Source organism: Hemicordylus capensis, chromosome 2, assembly GCF_027244095.1.
Source record: "Hemicordylus capensis ecotype Gifberg chromosome 2, rHemCap1.1.pri, whole genome shotgun sequence".
NCBI lineage: Eukaryota > Metazoa > Chordata > Lepidosauria > Squamata > Cordylidae > Hemicordylus > Hemicordylus capensis.
The window spans coordinates 354,188,645-354,205,244 of NC_069658.1; the positions used below are offsets into that span (position 1 = coordinate 354,188,645).

Genomic DNA, 16,600 nt, shown 5'->3' on the forward strand with positions numbered 1-16,600 from the left:
GGCCACCACCCTTTTACTTACCTTGCCCAGTCTTGGAAGGTTGGAGACAGGCCTGTAGTTGCTTAACTCTGAGCGATCCAATACAGGCTTCTTCAGGAAATGTCTAATGATTGCCTCCTTAAGGCAAGGAGGCATCCTGCCCTCCTTCAGAGAAGCATTTATAATATCTACCAGGCCTTCTACAACCCCCCTGCCTGATAGTAAAAGCCATGACGGACAAGGGCCAAGAGAACAGGTGGTAGGCTGCACCACTCCATGCAGCTTATCCACATCCTCAGGAGTCACAAACTGAAACTGATCCAGCCTAATAACATAAGAGGAATTGCTGGACACCTTTGCATCAGACTCTGTAATAATTGTGGGGTCTGGATCGAAGTCAACCCGAATAAGAGATATTTTATCCACAAAGGACTCATTAAAAATGTCACAGTTGATGGTTCCAGGAGCAGAGGGAGGCCAGTGGTGGCCTGGGTTCTGCCGCTGCCACAGCCCTCCTTGTACTGCCCCCTGAATCTGACGCCAGATGCAGGCAGCATTTAGCCATGCCCCCCCATCTCTGACAGCCACATCTGTCAGTCATGGGGGCGTGATTTAGCTCCCAAACAGGGCCATGTGACCCTGTTTGGGAGCTAAATAGGCCAGCGTTGTGTTTGCAGCGTGGCCAGGAGTGGCTCTTCCTGATGTTAAAAGGCAGGGACAGTTGCTCTGGCTGCACTGCGAACACAGCGCTGGCCGATTTAGCTCAAAAATGGGGCCATGCAGCCTTGTTTGGGAGCTAAATCATGCCTCCCACGTCTGATGTCAGATGCAGGGGGCGTTTCTGGGGCGCGAGGTGCAGCCCCTGAGGGACATTAGCCCGAATTCTTTGAACCCGTCCACTCAGTGGTAGCTCTGCCCCTGGATGGTTCCAAATTCTGATTCAAGGGAGGACAGGCATATAATAGCCCTCTTATAACCCTAAACAACTCTGCTGGATGTGAGCTAGCAGTTGCAATATGGGCAGAAAAGAATCACTTCTTTGTCACACTTGTTATCTGAGCAATAAGTCTTCTAATGCACTATGAGGCTATTCTCACGATTGCAGAAAATCGGGCTAGCCTCCGCTAGCCCGATTTTCTGTAATCGTTAGAACCACCGGGCTCGGCTGCAAGCCTGGTGGTTCTAGAGCCGGTAACCCGCTCAAGTACCCCTGCCTTAAAACCAGGTTTGCGGAGAGAGCGCTCCGCAAACCTGGTTTTCAAGATTGTGAGTAGCCGCAGCGTGGATCCATGCTGCGCCGCGCCTACTCATAAGGAGACCCCTGGAGGGGAGGTGAAAAGCCGCCTCCCGGCTCCGGGGGTCTCCCCAGTATGCCCTATGCGCTCGTGCAGGGCATACTGGAGCTTCCAGGGGCCGCACGGTCCCCGAGCTCCCCAGCCCCAGCCGGCTCTGTCACGGAGCCAGCAATCATGTGGGTGGCCGATCCGGCGCCCAGGGCTGCCGCTTGCTCGTGTGCGGGGAGAGCGGGCTTAGCCTGCTCTCCCCGCTCAACTTCGCAAATCGAGTCTCACTGATTGTGAGACCTGGCTCTATGTTGTAATCTGTCAGATTTGAGTCGAGTCTTTCTCCACTTGCACTCCAGTCAGACGACTTGCCGCTTCAGCTCCCGTACTTCTTCCAAATATCAAGGGGCCAATTTTGAAGCGAGTCAGACAGGACGCTTAGGGGCGATCGTGTCTACTGCCCTGGTGTGTTCCAGTTCTCTACCAGGGCATCAATAGAATCACTGGCAGAGCCAACACGAAATCCGTCCAAGGCTTCTTAGAATCCTATTGGATCAGGCAGGAGGAAAAGGGAACAATTCAGAGGGGTTTCAGGAAATGATTTCTTAAGCGATCAGCAGTTATGTCTAGAGAACAAGGAGACACGGAAAACCGCATCAGACAGGATTTCTTCCACTCCCACCCAGCTCCATGGGAGTCTTGGCACAAGTGGGGAAAATGCTGCAGAAGTTTGGTAAACTGAACATGTGCTGAACCAGAAGTGCACCATAGCACAAGAACAGAATTGTTAAAACTAAACTTCTTGTTCTCTTGAATGCACACATTGGGCGGGACGGTGACAGTGGAAGGGACATGGAAGGGACCCCAGCCTACAATGCTCCCCAGAGCTCCACCCCAGTGCAGACTGAAAATAGCACGATGAGCTAGCACAGGACAACCAGCTATGCATTTCATTCCAAAAACCCATTGAAGCTAATGCAAAAAAGAAAAACAACCTTCCATCTTGAAATACCCTGAACATATTTCAGAGAACAAATTGATTATGCCAAACACATTGTAAAAAAAGAAAAAGAGAGCCTTAAGAAATGGAAAAATCAACAAGCAGCAAATAAAATCAAAATACTGCTCAGCTTCCTAAAGTTAAGTGTGTATTGATATGGATAAGGGAGGTCAGAAAACAAAGTGCTACTTAACAGAGTGCTGCTTAGAAAACATGCTCTGTATAAATCTCTCCGAGCAGGGGGGGAATATATGACTATGAGCAGCAAATGAGTTCCAAAACAAGGTTGGAGAGTTCAGATAAAATGTTGGTACCTCCAGATCTCATTGTTAGTAACATAGTTTAAGGGAACAGAGTACCTTTGCCAAGAAAAAGGCTTATATGCAAATTCCTGGTTTAAGATCCTTTGAAGTTTTGAATCCAACTCATTCCCACTAGGCAGACAATCCTCCAGTCTCATGCTCTATATGTCAGATATGTTTAAACTTTAGTGTGTTTGATTCTACATAAATAAGGCAATAAAAAATGATGAATACGCTTTTCTCTCTAAGAATAATTTTCTTCTTTCCAAAATTCCTTGCAGATTGCATATTTTTTCCTATTATAAGAACCAGATATCAACATTAAAAATTCTTTGCATGATGCAAGTGCCTTACTTAAATATTAGATTTCATATGTTAATTAGGAATACTAGAGATTATTAAGTGTGTATTTGCTTCATTATTCCAACTGGGTCAGAGTTCACTGTAAAAACTAGCTTTGTAATAAAAAACCGAACACGCATTCCTCTTAGATGTATATTTCAGAATTTAATAAGATATGGTTTATATTTTCTTCTTGACCATTTTTAACACTCTCACAGCTCTTTATTATCTGTTCCTGTTCTCTTTCTGTAACCTTCATCCTCTCCATTCTGCTGAGAGTGAACAATGGCAGTGTTCTGTGCACTCTATAGCATGTAGCGGAGTCCTAAGGTTAAATACTGTTAAGAAAAAAAAGTAATAGTAAGGTTTCCAAGGGTTTCTGCCCTCCAAACAAGTTCATCGGGGGGGGGGGGCCTTTTGCCCCATGTGCCGACGTTGAGAGAGACTAGATTGTCCTGCACATGGGACAGGGCCTTCTCTGTTATTGCCCCCAGACTCTGGAATTCTCTCCCAGTAAACATCCGCTCTGTGACAGCTGTGGCTGCTTTTATTTTATTTATTTATTTATTTGATTTATATACCACCCTTCCAAAATGGCTCAGGGCGGTTATTTGTTAAAAAACAAATAAAGACTTTTTTATTTACTCAGGCTTTTACCTGCTAGAGGATTCAGGTTTCTTCAGCTTTTTAAAAAATTCTTCTTTGTGTTTTATGGTGTTAATGCTTAATTGATTTTAAGGTTTTAAATGTAACTTTCATGTAATCCGCCTTGAGATGCATTATGAAAGGTGGTATAACAACTGAACAATCAATCAATAGGGTCTAGGGCTGATTTTAAAATTCAGACCATTTGCTACTTGTCAACTATAGGAAATATTTCATCTCCTTTAAAAGTACATAATAAAAATCAGGCAATTCTGTAATCTAGCACAGTACCACTTTTTGTCTCTTGGTTTAATATTTTCCATCTTAAGGAAGTGAGATATTTTGTTAAACTAGCACTTGGGAGACTTTTAGTTAGGGATGTGCAAAAACGAGCAATTTCAGGTGATTCGGGTCTGAACCGAATCACCCCCGATGTCCCCCGATATTTTTGGGGCCGAGCCAAATCACCCCTGATTCGTGCCTGAAAAATTCGGGTGATTCGGGATGACGTCTCTTTGAATTTCCCGCCTTTTTGCCTCCATTGATTTGAATGCAAAAAGGTCTGATGTGAAGTCAGCTCGAATTTCGGGTCCCAGGGGCAAAATAGTGGGGTGGGGTGGTAGTGCCTAATGGATGGAGGCTACCATCCAAATTTCAGGGGAAATGGGCAAAGGGCTGATTTTGGGGGAATTTTTGAAGTTTTAGTGTCTTTGGGGCAGTTCGGGGGCATAGCGTGGGATCTGGGCAAAAAGAGTGGGGTGGGGTGGTAGTGCCTAATGGGTGGAGGCTACCACCCCAATTTCAGAGTGATTGGGCAGAGGGCTGATTTTTGGGGAATTGTTGAAGTTTATGCGTCTTTAAGGTTTTTCCCCATAGAGAAGCATTGAGGTGTCAGCAAATGTATAGCTTCACGTGAGGGGCAAAGGGGTGTCCTAGAGCAGTGTGGGGTTGGTGGTAGTTCCAGGTAGGGTCAAGGAAGCTACCTGAATTTTTTCAAAGGATTTGGGCAGAGGGCTGATTTTTGGGGAATTGTTAAAGTTTATGTGTCTTTAAGGTTTTTCCTCATAGGGTATACATGGAGCTTTCAGGAGCCCCATAACTGCACTTGGGGGGTGCTGGGGTGGCCCAGAGCGAGTGGTAGTGTAGTGCACATAGGGTGCCAATCACCCCCATGGGTTTCTAACCCATGGGGTACAGGGTTCTGTTGTTTCAGAGGTATTCTGAGTGTGGATTCTATGATAGCAAATTAGAGTGGATTCATGGTGTTTCATTGAAAATCTCATTAGCTATCATAGAATCCACACTCACACGGCTACTCACGATTAAAAAAAAACCCCGGGTTTGCGGAGCGCTCGCTCTGCAAACCTGGTTTAAGGGGCGGGATACTTGAGCGGGTTACCCGCTCAAGAACCACCGGGCTTGCAGCTGAGCCCGGTGGTTCTCACGATTGTAGAAAATCGGCGGCTAACCCGATTTTCTACAATCATGTGAATAGCCTTGTTCTCTTAAATACCCAGGGCCCAGTCTTCTCGTCCCTTTGCTGCTGCCTGTGTCTCATGAAACTATGTCCTTAATGGTACTCCATTCCTCAGGGACATAGTTTTGGGAGACACATGCAGCTATAAAGGGAAAGGAAGATCACTGAAAATCACCCCTTCTCCCTTGACAGAAAAAGTTGTGTCCCACAGCATTATTGTTACCAGGAAAAACTTCCGTTCCCTTATTGTTTTTTGTGTTGATGGCATGATCATGGATCATAATATAAATGCAGATATTTTAATTCACAATTTAAGTAAATGTAATAAAAAGATAGTTGCTTCTTTTATAACTGCATAATTTACTGCATTAAAAATAGTACACATCAAAGCTCTTTTTACGATCCGTGAGAAGAGCTTCTGTTGGTCTTGCAGGGAGAGCGAACTTAGCCCGCTCTCCCCACAGACGAGCAGCCATTCATAGTTGGGCTTCCGGATCGGTTGCCCACACAGCTGCCGGCTCTGTCATGGAGCCGGTGGGGGCTGTGGGGATCAGGGGCCGTGCGGCTCCCAGGAGTCCTAGGATGGCCCGCGTGAGCATGCGGGGCATCCTGGAGAGACCCCTGAGCCCAGGAGTCTCCTCATGTGTTGCCGCGGCACAGAGCCGCGCCATGGCAGCACACGAGCAACCAAACGGGGTTAGTAGAGCTCACACACCGCTAACCTCATTTAAGGGGAGGGGTACTTTAGGTGGTTTGCTACCGGGAGCTGCACAGCTCCCGTGGTAGCAGACGACAAGGAGAAATCGGGCTAGGCTCCCTTAGCCCGTTTTCTCCTGGTCATGTGAATAGCTTCATCATCTCCAGGGCACTTTCCAGATTAGCCGCTTAAAGCGGCTAAATGCCTCATTCAGGCAAATCGCAGTCAAAATGTAAAATCTGCAGGGGGAGCAGTCCCGCGAAAACGATCAACCCAGAAAATTGACACCTTTTTTACGCTGGATAAACAATGTCATAGCACTAAATCGCAGTGATTAAATTTGAAACAAGGCATTCGACATATAAATTGCACCCTGCGGTCAGCATTGGGACTCCATTGCCACAACACAGTAAGTGTGGAAACACACTTCAGAGATACATCCTGACCCCATTTTAGGGTCTAATCTGGAAAGGGCCCAGTACTAATAATTTTGGGTGCATCTTCATGCTTTTCAGAAGGGGGCTTTCTTGTTGCCTGGTAATACAATGTATATAAACAACATTACACAGGACAAAACATTTGCTCCTATATAATTTTTCTTCTTATAAATGGTTAACTCTCCTACAAATAAAACACATCTCATGTGTGCTGAGTTCTGAAAGTAGCATTCCAAAGCCTTTGTTTGCACTTTACTAGTTAAACTGGTTTAAGCTAATCTCATGAGATTAACAAGTAACAACACAATTCATAGTATTGTTGACATGTACACCTACAGAAGCTGCTATTTTAAGACTACCTATGAGAGATATCTTTATCTATGCATTCATTCATTCATCCATTATGCCTTGAATATATCAATAAATATACTTTCCTTCACCTGTAAAATATTGCTGCAAAATTAAGAGTTTCACTTCTGTAGCCAAGCCAAGTCCTGTGCATGTTTATTCCGTGGTAAGTCCTGCTAAATTCATTGTAACCAACTGGTTGATACCCAGATGAGCACTTCACTGGGGCAACTGAGTTCCACAGTAACACTGTATTGTCACTTGGGCAGGGGAAGGGGCAATTTTCTGAAGGCCCACACTGAGACATGAAAATGTGTCCCTGAGGGTCATGCAATCCACACAAATATATTTTTGTAATGCACGGTGGGCTTCAGAGGGTAGGGGAGATCTTCAGTTCTCCCCTTCCCCATGTTATTTACAAACTAACATTGTGATGGTGGAATGTTAGCATGAAACTCAGCAGTATTGTCCCAGCGCAGTGCTACTTTGGATGTATACACAGGACTGGGTCTCACGATCAGTGAGACCCGGTTTCCTCGGGTGAGCGGGAAGGGTGGGCTAAGCCCGCTCTCCCTGTTCACGAGCGGGCAGGGAGCCCTGGGCGGCCGGATTGGCCACCCACACAATGACCGGCTCCGTGACAGAGCCGGCGGGGGGTGGGGGGAGTGGGGGCCGTGCGGCCCCCGCAAGACCCAGTATGTCCTGCGCGAGCACTCAGGGCATACTGGGGAGATCCCCGGAGCGGGGAGGTGGCTTTTCGCCTCCCAGCCAGGGGTCTACTCATGAGTAGGCGCAGCACGAAGGCGCGCCACGGCGACTCACGATCATAAAAAGCAGGTTTGCTGGAGCGCTCGCTCCTCAAACCTGCTTTTTACCAGGGTTCTCAAGCGGGTTACCCTCTCAAGAACCACAAGGCTCAGCTGCGAGCCTCTGCTAGCCCGATTTTTGTTGATCGCAAGAATCGCCCCACAGAATTCCAGCCAAAAGCTGTAATGAATAAGGTTTTTCCATTTCACCCACCGTTTTGAACCATTTGAAGCATCATTGGCATCTTTATTAATTGTTGATTATTTGTTTCTTTTATATTTTTATTATATGATGTCAAATGACCTCACTAATTCATGTGGAAAGGAAATTGCATATATATACCCAAATCCTTTTTCAGCTCTAACGAAAGTGAGGCAAAGCAGTCATGAGCCAAATTTTTGCCTTTGGAAATTGACCGCAGTTTGAAGCAAGATGCTGCAGAACATGTGTAAAGCTTGCAGAACATAGACCTTAATGAAAGGATTTATTGGAAGGAAATCCAGTAGCTCTGAGTGCACAAGGCAACTTAAAATATCTCTCTAGAGAGAGCACTTAACTCAGCTTGTGATATAATGACCTACTTGCTGCCAATGTTACTTAATGCATATACTTTGTCTTTCTTTGTGCACTGCCTAAGTAGCAGGCCTACATTCTGTTGTAGTTCCTACTATCTAGAATGTTTAAAAAGAAATCGAATATGTATTGCAAATAGCCTTATTTGTTGAATTAGTCATAAATCACCCCCCAAAAAAGGGGGGGGAGAAAACGACCACTGATGCAGTATGTGAGAGTGGGGCATAAAAGGTAAACTGGAATATTAACACCAAAACTGTTTTTACATTTTGGTTGTTCTGGAAAAGTAAGCTTTAAGAAATTGACACATTTACTCAGACAGCTTTTGGTATAGTTCCTTGGAAAGAAGTAGGTGATCATTATTTGCAGGGCTGAGTCCACATTATGGGTGAACCTGGAGCAGAGGCATGTTCAGGGGCCCCAATGTATGCAGGGTTCCCACTGGTCTTGTGGTAGCAAGCATTACTTGTCTCCTTTGCTAAGCAGGGTCCTCCCTGGTTGCATATGAATGAGAGACTACGTGTGTGAGCACAGGAAAATATTCCCCTCAGGATGGAAGAGCATTTGCATGCTTGCATGCAGAAGGTTTCAAGTTCCTTCCTGGCATCTCCAAGATAGGGCTGAGAGAGGTTACTGCCTGCAACCTTGGAGAAGCTGCTGCCAGTCTGTGAAGACAATACTGAGCTAGATGGACCAATGGTCTGACTTGGTATATGGCAGCTTCCTCTGTTCCTGTCATCTGCTGCCCAACATCTCCCATCTCCCTAGACCTACTTCCAGGTCTCGTGGAGCACTTCTGAGAGAAAGGGGGATTGGGGGGAATTGCCAATCCCCCTCTCCCCCTCACACACAAGTCCCCACACTTCATAAACAGGGATCCTAGCATTGTGCAGGTGCATTTGCTTGTGCATTGTGCATTTGGTTGCACACACAGAGGTTTAATCAGGGTGTTGGCCATTGTGTCTTTTTAATAATGAGATACGTATTTCTTAACCTTAAGCGTAAATACCTTACTAGGGCTCATAATAATTTTTTATGATAGTAACATGTGCAAAGTACTATACAAACAGTCTCATTCCGGAAAGCTGTATGTTCTATCAATACTCCTCTGTGTGTGGGGTACACAAATTTGGAATTTTCTCCTAGTAGGGAACAGTTGTTTGATTTCAGCTCTCTTCAGAAGTTACTCTCCGTTTCACTTACTGGAGCAACAGCCATCAAAGTTACAACGTGTCCCTGTTCACACAAATGCCACTGTAACTGTGAGCAGAGAGGTCCAGCAGGTGAGTGACAGCACTGGGGCAGAACTTCCTATCTACTTTTGGTGCTGTAACTCTCAGCACCACTTTGGTGAATAACATCGGAAGAGGGCTTCTGTGTCTCAAAAGATGACTTTTAACTCTGTTTTTTTTAAAAAATGAGCTTTTGAGGTATCCTTCTTCGAAGCATAAAAACAAAAAGAAGCTAAGTCAAAAACATTCTGCAAAAACAGAAGGATAACAAAATGATTTCTAAAGCTTTATATAAAGCAGTTCAGTTAGTCTCCAAACTGAGAGAATGCCTGTAATTTGAAAGCAAGAGGACAATACATCAAGATTCCCAAGTGCCAAGGGCCAGTAACTTAATACTTGGTGAAATTCTACTGGGGATTCATGAGAAATTCAGGGGCAAAGGGGATGCAATTCACAGAAGTACAATGGTTTAAGCAGAAGAGGATTTAATATTTCCTGTCATTTCCTGTCGAGTGGCTATTTGAATCCTCTGACACTTGATCTATTATTTTAATTTTACTTATTTGTTTTATTCAATATGCCCATTTTCAAGCTAACTTCAAAATGAGTACAATGGGAACATTTAAAACACAACAGTATCAAAAACAACCAATACTATGAAACCAACATCAAAATACAAAAAGTAATTCCATAAGTATGGTCTTGACTTGCCTTTGAAATAATAACAGAGTAGGTGCTGGATGAATTTCTCAAGGAAGAGCATTCCACGGAATTATGGATTATATAGAGAAGGCCTTAGTTTTTTGTGGATGCTAATCTAGTGTCCATGAAATAAGTACCCAGGCCTCATTTATAGATCTCAGATGCCAGGTAGGTTCATATGGGAAGAAATGTCCCTGAGACAATCAGACCCAGGCTATTGAGAACCAGCAAGGACACAGACTTTGAACTGGGACTAGAAACAAATTGATAGATGTTTTAAAATAAGTAAGATATGAGAATGCCAGTTTGAGCCCATTAATATATTTAATTTTTATAGATTTGTATATGCCACCTTTCTGTATAAAAGGTAGGTTAGAGCATAGCTTTCAAACAGTCTTAAAACACAAACATTGAGGTCATTCACATAATCAAAAACTGTGTTCTACCCAGGTTTGGGAGCTGTGTGTACTCCCAATTTTTGATTGTGTGGAAGCAAGGTTAGAGGAAAACCTGGGTAGCTTTTTCTCCTACCTTGCTTCCACACAATCACTTCTACCCAGGTTTTCCTCTAACCTTGCTTCCACACAATCAAAAATTGGGAGTACACACAGTTCCCAAACTCAGGTAGAACACAGTTTTCGATTGTGTGAATGACCTCATTGTCAAACATTAAAGATGACAGGTGGCCAATAAATAACAAATATTCATACATGAAAAGTTTCAAATAAATTTTGTAAACCACCATGAGTCTTTGGTATGAGGCAGTATCAGGGGCGTAGCAAGGTTGGAGTGGGCCCAGAGACAAGATTTTAAAATGGGGCCCCCCCACTCAAAGTCCAGGGCCTCCGCACACCCCAGGCCCCCAAGGATTTAAGTCTGATATTCCAAAATAAGTATGCTGCCTGGAAATACATTTCACTGAATACACACACGCACACGTCACAATATATAGTGATATACATTGAGTACTATACATTTGTTTTACTTTTAATGCCTAGAACACACTAGAAAGATGAATGATTAAAATGGGCCCCTCGCTGCAGATTAGCCAAGGAGACTTTCAACCATGCAGGGTGAGCCTATGCATGTTTTCTCAGAATTTTGAATAAATTCAGTCAAGTTTGATTCCAGGAGGATTTCACAGGAGGCTTTTAAAGCCCTTTAACACACATCTCCTCTGGAATGGAGGTGCTGCATTCACATGTTGGCCAGATTTATCCTGAAGTCCCTGCAGGTTATTGGGGAGCAGTTCACACACAAGAAAAATAAAATAAAATAAAAGCAGAAGACAAGCTTCACAGTTCTCACTCAGACCTTCTGGGTTGCAAAACAACTTGAACATAAGTGCATTTATAAATGAATGAATGAATGAATAAAATAAATATAATACTGTTTCTTCCAGAAGTTTTTGCAATTTTCTGCCATGAAACAAGCCACTTATAGGACTTTTTAGATAGTTTTTTTTAAGTCAGCAAATTTTCCAAGCTGTTTCAAAATAAATATTCAGAGACTTCTCGGTCCCTCCTCCCCCACCCCCATATCAAAGCCCTATGGCAAGCAGATCCCTATATATCCGGGTGGGGGGGTGGGGAAGGTAACCACAAAAAGGAGTTCACACTCTACCTGGCAGCAGGGGGTCTTCTGCTGCAGAGAACAGTGGTGGCCACTCTGGCTGCCTCCTCCTTCCTGGCTGGCTTGGGCCCTACTGGAGTTCAGGCTTCACAGAGGCCTACACGAGGCCTCCGTGGAAGCCCCGCCCACCCGCCGATCAGCTGAGAGGCAGGAGAAAAGGAGCTCTTTGCAGCTTGTCTGCTGCTCGATTGCCGGCCAGGAGAACAAGCTGGAGAGACGGCGAACAGGGCAAGTGGCTGAGGGGCCTTGGGGCTGGGCAGGGGGCAATGGGAAGTCACGTGAGGTGCCTCTGGGGGGCCCCTCCAGGCAGTGGGGCCCCCAGACAACTGTCTCCCCTTGCCCGATCGTTGTTACGCACCTGGGCAGTATATAGAAATGTAATAAACAAACAAAATCATCAAAGTGACAAGGAATATATCAGAGAGGGGACACAACTAGCCTCCTTTGGATGGGAGTCCTTAAGTCTTGGTACAACCACAGAGAAGAAGGCCTTCTCACATGTCCCAGCCAAGAGCTGTAGTAGTTCTGACTAGCTGAAATTTTTCCAAAGGCAGCCCCACATAGAGTGCATTACAGTAATATATATTTATGCATTTCTATCCCACCTCGCTGTCAGACAGTACTCTAACTTGTACAACTTGAAAGCATGAATTACAATGGCTCTTCCAGCAGGAGGCAAAGGTGTAACATCAGCCAGAGGTTAAAAAATGTGCCCCAAGAGCCACACCCAATCCAAGCTATGAACCTGATTTTTACAGAGGATGCGGGGGTGGGTGGGACCTAGAATAGGCATTAAAGTCATTAAAGGCTGGAAAGTGATAGAAAGACTACAGAGAGACAATTCCTAATCACAGAAACAAATGTTCTATATTTTTAATGTTTTGGGCCAATCTAATTCCTATGATGGTGTTGGTGGTCTTTGAACGGGTCAGGCCAGAACCTGTGTGCAAAGACAATGGGTCAGCAGTCCAGGCAACTGAGTCTGAGAGCAGCTGGACTGGATTGGTGATATATTGCAGTCTGCCCAGGTCAGGGCATGTGGCCAATTGCTTCATACTTCAGGACTAAAGAGTTCCAGTCAAGCTGAACATGGAACAATGGACATTAGAGATGTTATCTCTTGATGCCCATGAGAAAGTCGGGAATAGAAAACCAAGTTTGACAGAGTTCCAGAAGATTGTATAGCTCCCCTGACTATAATGCTTTGTATCTAGAGTTAGATATTGCCTGCTTGTTCACTTCCCCTTCTTACTTATCCCCAAGTAGAGTCTGGTTCCAGAGAGTTGTTCAGAGGATGGTAGTTATTAGGGCTGTGTGTTTGGTCGGATCTAGCATGTTGAACCCAGTTTGCCCTATGTCTGGCATTATCAGAATGAGTTCTGCAACCACAGGAGGGAGCTCAGATCATCAGACTCTGAGCAAATTCCCTCCTGTCGTTGCAGAACTCTGTTAGAGTTCCAACATGCCTGTCAAACCTCTCTCTCTCTCTCTCTCTCTCTCTCTCTCTCACACACACACACACACACACACACACACACACAGAGTGCTCTTTCTGTCCCGCTGCTTATCTGGGACCTGGGTGAGTATAGGGAGAGCAGAAGTGGTGTTCTCTTCACTGCCTATGGAGCACTGGAGCGAGCAGTGGCTTCTACTTTAAAAGCTACCTTTTTGTTCTTTAAACTCTTTGTAGGTCCCCAACCAGTGCAGGGGATTGTGTGAATGGGAATCGTAGATTTATTTTATTTTTATTAATTTAACATATTTTTATACCTCCCAAAACTTGCATCTCTGGGTGGTTTACAACAAAGCTATGGCTGCATCCCATTAAAAAAACACTATACAGCCACAACCCCCTGCACCAGCTTGGGAGTTAAAATAATAATTTAAAGCTTAAGGTGGGGGGGAGGGGGTTGAACCAGAACCTGCAGCAAAAGCCAAGCTGCTTGGTGAAATATCTTCTCCCTCCCTCAAAACAAAACTAGCAACTCTCCCTGCAGGCTCCCTCTAAGGGTTCCTATGGAGGGAAGAAAACCCCAATGAGAATATCAAGGGCATCCTAGTCTACACATAATATTTCAAGTAGTATATATTTTTGCTTAATTTAATAAAATTAGGAAGCTACACTAAGGTTTGTTTTGTTCAAGGCAGGATCAGAGGCACTCTTACCTCTGAACTTCAGGGCCGAAGTCCAGGGCCTCCACGCACCCTGGGGGGCCCCAAAGAGTCTTTAGTCTGTCCTGGATGGTGTGGTTTGTGCCCTCAAGAACCTACGTGTTAAAAAATGATGCTTAACTTGCAGTGGGGGACCTCCAAAGACCTTTAGGTGCAGGCAGGACTGTCCTTAGGGCATGACAAGCAGGGTGACTGCCCCAGGCCCTGCTCTTTTAATCCCCATTAGAATTAACTGGAAGGGGGGCCCACACTGGCTGATTTGCCCTGGGCCCCGCACCCCGCCAGGTCTCTCTAAGGACAGCCCTGGGCCCAGGCTCCAAAATTACCTAGGTGCAGGATTCTGGAACTTACCATGAATTACACTGGGCAGGCTTATACACTTGGTTACAAGAAGAGCAGGTTCTTTTGAACAACATCAGAGACAGGAAGTATAGCATTTCTGGCCTTAACAATAGTTGGAAAATATAATTTTTATCAATGGACTTAAGACAGTAACTAAGAGTGCCTCAGATAAAACTAAGGAAGCAAGAAGTAATGTATAAAATTTCATAAACTTTAACTTTCAGGTGAAGGGTCTGCTCCAGGTTCCTTCTACTACAGTCAGCTAAAGAATGGGAATAAGACCTGTTGTCAAGTGACTTTAAAATTCACTATCTTAGGAAGCCCACCAAAACCATTCTTGGTTTTAGAAGATATTGTAGGCCTGTTCACATGGCCATTTAGCAGTGAGTTGGAGGCACTGTTCCTTCTAAGGTGTGCACGTGTGCACGTGCTCACAAGTTTTCCGATGTCCACTTAGATCCTGCTCAGGTTGAATTAGGAAGGCTCCACTCTGAATGCATTTGCGCACACAGTGTCTTCATATTGCCACCCAGAACAAAACTAATTCCATACAAAGATTTAAAAAATTAGAGGGACCACTGGTTGGAGGGCTCCTATCCCATTAGCAGCACGAGATACGAGAACCTCTTTTTGAGTCAACAAACCAAGGAAGCACATGATTAAGCTGGGCTTGGTATCCATTGTTGAAATTGGGAGCTGAAAGTCCTCCAAGGCCTCCATTCCTTCCCAGCATGCTTTGCACTGCTGGAAGACTGGAAAGCTGCTGATGTCCACAACTGCCCTCTGATTGGCTACAAAAGAGCAGGAAGTATACCCAGCTCTGCTGTGGATGTTTCTGCTTCAGGATTGTAGAGTGTGCTTTGCAGAGTGGCACATCCATGGATAGCAGCCACTGAAGCCACAGTTTTCTATAGTTTCCATGCCTTCTAGGTCCTGGTGGCTGAGTCAAAGAGGCAAGTGAGTTCACATGACCAGAGAATCAAGGTAGGAGAACCCTCATCTCCTCCTACACTGGTTAAGAGCAAGATAGGAAAGCTGGGTTACCTATCCTGCTTTGTGCAACCTGGGCTGGAGCGATTTTTGTGAGTCTACAATATCTTGCAAGCCAGGGAAGCCTGCCCCCTGATTTTGTTGTTCGTGTAAACCAGGCCTGTTAGTCTTTTATGTATCCGCATGTATTACAGAAGTTCCATTGTTTTACAATGCATTGCTTATAACTGAATTAATGTGTTTGCAATAATGGTTATTGGTTGTAAACTGCTCTGAGTTATCTTTTTAAAAATGATTTTTTAAAAATTAAAATATGCATAGCACCTAAAGTTAAATTAATCTCAACAATTGTATTATCTGCTAGGGTCTTTACATCAAGAAGAGGAAAAGACTGAAAACAAAGAAGGATTTGGCTGTGTACTCATGACATTTTCGCTCTCCTTTGAGAAGCCAACTATCTGGCAAAGCGATTATAGTTATAGAGGCCCTATGTGCTAGTCGACATGACTCAGCAGGAAATACGATAACAAATCAGAAAGGTTTTCTTCAAGGGGAATAAATCAGTATACCTCATTTATAACATTCAGTAAAGGCAAAGCAAACCTTACAAAATACTTTCCAAGCCTACTCTAGTATCTGGTGGGCCCTACCTACAGTCCTAAAACAGTTTTTCTAGGCAAAGTGCCATTTCAAAAGAGTATTCTGATATCCCAAATGCTTCTTAAACATTTAATTTTTAACTTTGTTTCTCTTTATGTTCAAAACTTTGTGTTCAGCCATCATAAAAAACACATAATCTACAATGGATTTTCACCAATCCACCAACCCTTCGTCCTGCTGCCCCATAGTGTTACAGGGGCAAAGAACATGAGAGATATGAAAAAAAGATCATGAAGTGTTTGGGACACATTTAAAAAGTCTGAAGAAACTGGATACTTCTAATGGAAGACCAACATCTGATTTTGGAACTCATAGCTCTAAGTTGGGCAGATAAACAACCAAATTGTGTATCTCATAGACACCCAGCCACAGACATTCTCTGTTCTTAAAATTCCCTCTACTGAGTTCTCACAGTATTACGAATACTGAAAATCTTTATCTGGTTACTTATGGCAACTGTTTGGTAGAAGTAACTAACAGATGTTCCCATAACCATTTCAGCTTAGCCTCAACTCATTGGACAGGAAAATGCTCCTGATCTCTTTTAAAACATGCCTCACTTCCCATGTACATCACAATTTTCCTGCACAATGAGCAAGAAAAACATCATCATCAGGTGATGGTGATGATGATTACCACCAGGTAGACCAAAACCAGGTATAAATATCACATCCTGCTACTTTTTAGATGAACAGCTTTGGACAACAGATAGGGAGGTCATACACATGACCTGAATTGCCGGTGGGAGTAGGGGTGCTGGCAGGCAGGCACAAGCCTGCCTCTCTGCACACAACCTCCCTCTGCCATTCAATCTGACACTCGGCGCAGTGAGCACCAGAGCAGAGAACCAGAGGAGGAAGTCCTCTGGCATCCTTCAGTGCACTGCACCATTCAATGCACCACATTGAAGGAGCCCGGCTCAGTGTATGCTCAGGCTGTGTGCAGTCCGAGCATACACATGACCATGGTGCTGGGGTTAA

The 16,600-nt window shown here is 44.5% G+C and overlaps 1 protein-coding gene and 1 long non-coding RNA gene across 2 annotated transcripts in view; one reads left to right on the forward strand and one right to left on the reverse strand.

The window, feature by feature from the left end:
* PDLIM4 (PDZ and LIM domain 4) overlaps nucleotides 1-16,600 on the forward strand; it is a 139,115-nt gene that overhangs the window by 105,565 nt on the left and 16,950 nt on the right. The gene's annotated exons all lie outside the window — the stretch shown is intronic.
* LOC128346356 (uncharacterized) lies at nucleotides 3,052-11,602 on the reverse strand. Its single transcript, XR_008316927.1, has 2 exons — nucleotides 11,448-11,602; nucleotides 3,052-3,244 (listed from the first exon to the last, which is right to left on the reverse strand). It is a non-coding gene; the product is annotated as an uncharacterized LOC128346356 (long non-coding RNA).